The sequence below is a fragment of the Triticum urartu genome, chromosome 5 (assembly GCF_003073215.2).
Source record: "Triticum urartu cultivar G1812 chromosome 5, Tu2.1, whole genome shotgun sequence".
Lineage (NCBI taxonomy): Eukaryota > Viridiplantae > Streptophyta > Magnoliopsida > Poales > Poaceae > Triticum > Triticum urartu.
In genome coordinates, this window is record NC_053026.1 from 307,235,211 (window position 1) to 307,242,375 (window position 7,165).

Consider the following 7,165-nt stretch of genomic DNA (forward strand, 5'->3'; position numbering starts at 1 on the left):
ATAGACATAATCCAGCCCAGCCCATCGTCCTCGATGTTCTTTTTTTCTGCGATGCGAGCATGCCCCCGCTTTCCTCCCTAACTCCCTCCCCCGCTTTCCCCTATCTCCACCAGGGCGCGCCGCCAGCACAGGATCCCGGTGGGTCAGCTAGCTCCCCCTGCGTGCTGCACACCATGCCTCGCCGCCCCGCCCAGGATCCGTTGGTCGATCCCCTCGCCCCTCCATCTCTCTCCGCCATGCCTCTATTGGTCGATCCCCTCTCCGCTCCATCTCTCTCTGCCATGCCTCACTACCAAGTCGGCACCCACCCTTCCTCCCATTGCACACCACTCCTTCCACAACAGCCACCTCCTTCCCTCCTCTCCCCTTCACTCTCATCCATACTTATGGAGCCTGCCACGGCTACTTCACAACGAAGTAGCGGCCAGTGGTGTCATGGTTGGGGATCAGTGTTGGACTGCTCAGCCATGGACCCGCTTCTACCCATCCCAACTTGGTGCCGACGTCGGCAAGCACCTCCTGCCTCGGATGCCGTCTCGGCTAATCCAGCACAAATTTATGCACTTCCCTCTTGGTTATTAATTGGCTGGTGACGACAACGAGCTTCGGACTACGGTGACGCTATCCGTCGACTTGAAGGTATTGTACTCAGTACTCTGTTCATCGCAACTCGCAAGGTACTGTTCTCTGTTCGTCGCAAGAGAATTTCCGCTTTTTCATATATAATCCTATATATCTTATGAAAAGGGCCACATCAACCTTACACGGCCTACTGCTACATCCTTTGCAGCCCATTGCTTCCATCGGGCACTGGCCCACCCTGTGTATCTTCCATGGTCACGATGGATAGCAAACAGCCAGCTGAATAATTGATGTTGGACGCTCCCTCTCCTAATAATGTTCCAGGCGCTTCACTTCCTCTCCCCACCATCTCCACAAGAAACTGATGGATTTCTCTTTAAAGTCTGCTCGGCCTCACCTCATTTCCTTCCCATCAGGTCTCTACCACACCACTCATGCTGCCTCCGATGAGCAACTCCCTGCCACTTCCTCCATATTCTCTATGTATGATATATTGTTGATTGCATCACAAATTTGCACTTTCTCAGGTACCGCGTGCTCAACTATGCCCGAGTGGTCATCTTCATTGGGGTTCCCTCACTACAAACACAAGCGCATTTGGTTTCTGCCTCCTACCGGTACATCATATTCCCAAATTCTCCTCGGTTGCTAATTCTATAATTTTGTTTGCTCAATATCAATCTCAATATAATTTTTCTTCATTCAATATTTATTTGTTGAGCTTCCATTGTAACCCAGAAACCTTATTTTATGCATCATGTCCTAGCTTCCTGCTATGTCCTTGAGTGCTTATAAATTTTAATTTTCCATTCATGTAACACACCTAGACTGAAATCTTATATCAATCTTCATGACACATGTTAACATGCAGAGGAGACAATCAAACAGGAAGGGTCTTACTATTCATGCCACATGTTAACATGTGGAGAAGACAATCATACAGGAAAGGTTTTCATTACTGGATAATAATTGAATGCATCGAGTTTATCTTTGTCTTTTCTCCTTTCTCCTTAAAACCACCAGAGTACCCTTGCTCAATGTGTATGAGTTCACGAGGGTACTTTTAGTCATAAATCTGTAAATACCAAACTGTGTTTGTACTACATTTTGAATGTTAACATCAGGATCTCTATTATAATCACACGAAATGGAACGCCATGGCAAATTACACTCCCTGGACAGTAGTTTATTTTATTTTAATTTTTTATTTAACTGGGCCACACTAATGACAGTACTGTGAATGACCATTCCAACCAACTCTTTTCTTTGCTAGGACCCAAACAAACAATCACCATGCCCAAATCTTACATACATGTGCCATATTAATATGTACATTAACCTGCTAACTAAAACCACAATATAAATACCATCTATAACTTTTCTACATATTCACTGCTATATTTGTGGTGTATTAACTATTTTAAAAACAATATATATCGGTTACATGTTTTTATGACGGCCACACATCTATATATAACAACACCCATATCATTGTTCATTGTATCCCTACAAGTTCATCTTCCCTACAAATAAATATTGGCTTTTGCAAGTACTCCCTCCGTTCCGAATTAGTTGTCTTGGATTTGTCTAGATACGGATGTATCTAGACTCATTTTAGTGCTACATACATCCGTATCTAGACAAATCCAAGACAAGTAATTCGGAACGGAGGGAGTACATGGACAACCAATAGGAAGCTAACAGGTACGACTGTTACATACATAGTTTGTTTTCTAAGTTCCTTCTAGGCAATTAACGATATGCATACCTACTTTCCTACAGCATGCAATCTGATGCACCAAGAAAAGTTCCGCCACCTTCAGCAACACATCCAACAAGAGAAGCACACAAAAAGTACATAGAGGCTATTACAAACAAGAAGAATGCTACGAAACTGCCAACAACCAGCGCCTGTTTCAAGACGATGATACGTCTCCAACGTATCTATAATTTTTGATTGCTCCATGCTATATTATCTACTGTTTTGGACATTATTGGGCTTTATTATCCACTTTTATATTATTTTTGGGACTAACCTATTAATCGGAGGCCCAGCCCAGAATTGCTGTTTTTTGCCTGTTTTAGGGTTCCGAAGAAAAGGAATATCAAACGGAGTCCAAACGGAATGAAACCTTCGGGAACGTGATTTTCTCAACGAGCGAGACCCGGGAGACTTGGACCCTACATCAAGAAAGAAAAGAGGAGGCCACGAGGTAGGGGGGCGCGCCGACCCCCACCAGGCGCGCCCTCCACCCTCGTGGGCCCCCTGTTTCTCCACCGACGTACTCCTTCCTCCTATATATATCCACGTACCCCCAAACAAGCAGATACGGAGCCAAAACCCTAATTCCACCGCCGTAACTTTCAGTATCCACGAGATCCCATCTTGGGGCCTGTTCCGGAGCTCCGCCGGAGGGGGCATCGATCACGGAGGGCTTCTACATCAACACCATAGCCCCTCCGATGAAGTGTGAGTAGTTCACCTCAGACCTACGGGTCCATAGTTAGTAGCTAGATGGCTTGTTCTCTCTTTTTGGATCTCAATACAATGTTTCCCCCTCTCTTGTGGAGAACTATTCGATGTAATCTTCTTTTTGCGGTGTGTTTGTTGAGACCGATGAATTGTGGGTTTATGATCAAGTCTATCTATGAACAATATTTTAATCTTCTCTGAATTCTTTTATGTATGATTGGTTATCTTTGCAAGTCTCTTCGAATTATCAGTTTGGTTTGGCCTACTAGATTGATCTTTCTTGCAATGGGAGAAGTGCTTAGCTTTGGGTTCAATCTTGCGGTGTCCTTTCCCGGTGACAGTTAGGGAAGCAAGACACGTATTGTATTGTTGTCATCGAGGATAACAAGATGGGGTTTTCTTCATATTGCAAGAGTCTATCCCTCTACATCATGTCATCTTGCTTAAGGCGTTACTCTGTTTTTAACTTAATACTCTAGTTGCATGCTGGATAGCGGTCGATGAGTGGAGTAATAGTAGTAGATGCAGGCAGGAGTCGGTCTACTTGTCTCGGACGTGATGCCTATATACATGATCATACCTAGATATTCTTATAAGTATGCTCAATTCTGTCAATTGCTCTACAGTAATTTGTTCACCCACCATAGAATACTTATGCTCTTGAGAGAAGCCACTAGTGAAACCTATGGCCCCCGGTCTATCTTTATCATATTGATCTCCTACTACTTAGTTATTTCCTTTGCTATTTCCTTTGCCTTTATTTTACTTTGCATCTTTTATCATAAAAATACCAAAAATATTATCTTATCATATCTATCAGATCTAACTCTCGTAAATGGCCTTATAGGGATTGACAACCCCTATTTGCGTTGGTTGCGAGGATTTATTTGTTTTGTGCAGGTACGAGGGACTCGCGCGTAGTCTCCTACTAGATTGATACCTTGGTTCTCAAAAACTAAGGGAAATACTTACGCTACTTTGCTGCATCATCCCTTCCTCTTCGGGGAAAACCAACGCAGTGCTCAAGAGGTAGCAAGAAGGATTTCTAGCGCTGTTGGCGGGGAGGTCTACGCAAAAGTCAACATACCAAGTACCCATCACATACCCTTATCTCCCGTATTACATTATTTGCCATTTGCCTCTCGTTTTCCTCTCCCTCACTTCACCCTTACCGTTTTATTCGCCCTCTCTCTCTATCCTCCCTCTCTATTCGCCTCTTTTTGCCTGCTTGCTTTTTTTGCTTGTGTGTTAGTTTGTTCGCTTGTCGTTATGGCTAGTCCTTTACCTTCTGCCTCTATGTCTGAAATTGGGGAAACTATTGTCGATAATAATTCCGATGCTCCTACTAAAGAACCCACTATCTCACATACAAAAATATTCCGTGTTGGTAGTGGTAATATTATTGGAAAAAGAGTTATTCAAGATTTCTTTACTTGTGCCGGTGCTTTACCTTCTATGGGTAGTTCTATCCTTCATAGAACTAGTAGTCTTGCGGACGCTATTGCCATGCTTGTAGTTGAACTTGAAAGACAATTCATGCACATGCATCCTTCCATACAACGGATTTTTCTGGAATTTTCTAATATTGAGCATTCTTCTGTTAAGCGTGCCGCTACTATCTTTTTGTCTCATGAGTTTACATTCATAATAAAAGAGGCCAAAGAAATCTTTGCACATTATAGGGTGGACGCTTGCCGTCCTCCCATAGAGGCTATCCTCTTTGATCAATAAGAAATAATGCGTTTTCAATCTCTAGACTATGTTGCTTTCAATGAAAATCTTAGAAAAAGGGTTCCTACCAATGTTTTAGTTGACAGAATCTCATAACTTAATGATGATTTGGCTATTCGAAATAATGAACTAGGATATTCTCTTGGATATAAGCTCACAAAGTTCTATCAAAAGAATGCTTATAATGATGAATTGGTTGTGCAATATGAAGGACCAAAGGAGGAACCTATACCTCCCAAGGTTGATCTTGGGGACTTTTGTCCCGTTAAATTTAGTCCTTTTGATTACTTTTGCTTTCCTCAAAGAAAACTTGCCGCCGAACATAGAGAATATGAGATGAGTTTTAATAATCTATCTTACTATTATGGCAATACCTAGATCTATTCTTGATTGTTATGCCTAGCTAGGGGCGTTAAATGATAGCGCTTGTTGGGAGGCAACCCAATTTTATTTTTATTCCTTGATTTTGCTCCTGTTTAGTAATAAATAATTTTTCTAGCCTCTGTTGTGGTTGTGTTTTTTGTGTTTAATTAGTGTTTGTGCCAAGTAGAACCGTTGGGAAGACTTGGGGAAAGTCTTGTTGAACTTGCGGTAAAAAACAGAAACTTTAGCGCTCACGAGATCTGCTGCCACTTTTATTTGGAAAGTGATATTTAGTTAATTATTTTTGAAGATGATTAATAGATAAATTCCTCACGTCTGGAAATTTATTTTAGAATTTTTGGGGTTCCAGATCTTGCGCTAGCTATAGATTACTACAGACTATTCTGTTTTTGACAGATTCTGTTTTTCATGTGTCGTTTGCTTATTTTGATGAATCTATGGCAAGTAAAATTGTTTATAAACCATAGAGAAGTTGGAATACAGTAGGTATAACACCAATATAAATAAATAATGAGTTCATTACAGTACCTTGAAGTGGTCCTTTATTTTCTTTCGCTAACGGAGCTCACGAGATTTTCTACTTTAAGTTTTGTGTTGTGAAGTTTTCAAGTTTTGGGTAAAGATTTGATGGATTATGGAACAAGGAGTGGCAAGAGCCTAAGCTTGGGGATGCCCATGGCACCCCCAAGATAATCTAAGGACACCTAAAAGCCAAAGCTTGGGGATGCCCCAGAAGGCATCCCCTCTTTCGTCTACTTCTATCGGTAACTTTACATGGAGCTATATTTTTATTCGCCACATGATATGTGTTTTGCTTGGAGCGTCTTGTATTCTTTGAGCCTTTGCTTGTTAGTTTACCACAATCATCCTTTCTGTACACACCTTTTGAGAGAGCCATATATTATTTGGAATTTGCTAGAATACTCTATGTGCTTCGCTTATATCTTTTGAGTTATATAATTTTGCTCTAGTGCTTCACTTATATCTTTTAGAGCACGGTGCTGGATTTGTTTTATAGAAACTATTGACATCTCATGCTTCACTTAGATTATTTTGGGAGTCTTAAATAGCATGGTAATTTTCTTAAAATCTAAATATGCTTGGTACACAAGATTAATAATAAAACTTTCTTATGAGTGTGTTGGATACTATGATAAGTTTGATACTTGATAATTGTTTTGAGATATGGAGATGTGATATTAAAGTCATGCTAGTTGAGTAGTTGTGAATTTGAGAAATACTTGTGTTGAAGCTTGTGATTCCCGTAGCATGCACGTATGGTGAACCGTTATGTGATGAAGTCGGAGCATGATTTATTTTTTGATTACCTTCCTTATGAGTGGCGGTCGGGGACGAGCGATGGTCTTTTCCTACCAATCTATCCCCCTAGGAGCATGCACGTAATACTTTTCTTTGATAACTTGTAGATTTTTGCAATAAGTATATGAGTTCTTTATTACTAATGTTGAGTCCATGGATTATACACACTCTCACCCTTCCACCTTTGCTAGCCTCTCTAATACCGCGCACCTTTCGCCGGTATCATACACCCACCATATACCTTCCTCAAAACAGCCACCATACCTACCTATTATGCAATTTTCATAGCCATTCCGAGATATATTGCCATGCAACTTTACACCGTTCCGTTTATTATGACACACTCCATCATTGTCATATTGCTTAGCATGATCATGTAGTTGACATCATATTTGTGGCAAAGCCACCGTTCATAATTCTTTCATACATGTCACTCATGAGTCATTGCATATCCCGGTACATCGCCGGAGGCATTCATATAAAGTCATATTTTGTTCTAAGTATCGAGTTGTAATTGTTGAGTTGTAAGAAAAATAAAAGTGTGATGATCATCATTATTAGAGCATTGTCCCAGTGAAGAAAGGATGATGGAGACTATGATTCCCGAACAAGTCGGGATGAGACTCCGGATGAAAAATAAAAAAAAGAGAAAGAAAAGAGGCCATAAAAAAGGAG

General features: G+C 41.1%; 1 long non-coding RNA gene across 2 annotated transcripts; it reads left to right on the forward strand.

Annotated features, from left to right (window-relative positions):
• The first annotated feature begins 30 nt into the window (after positions 1 to 30).
• LOC125508744 lies at positions 31 to 2,654 on the forward strand. Of its 2 annotated transcripts, none has more exons than XR_007283745.1 (5): positions 31 to 677; positions 791 to 998; positions 1,110 to 1,199; positions 1,454 to 2,286; positions 2,365 to 2,654. It is a non-coding gene; the product is annotated as an uncharacterized LOC125508744 (long non-coding RNA). The 2 variants fall into 2 exon arrangements; XR_007283744.1 differs by having other exon boundaries at positions 32 to 639.
• Positions 2,655 to 7,165: the final 4,511 nt, after the last annotated feature.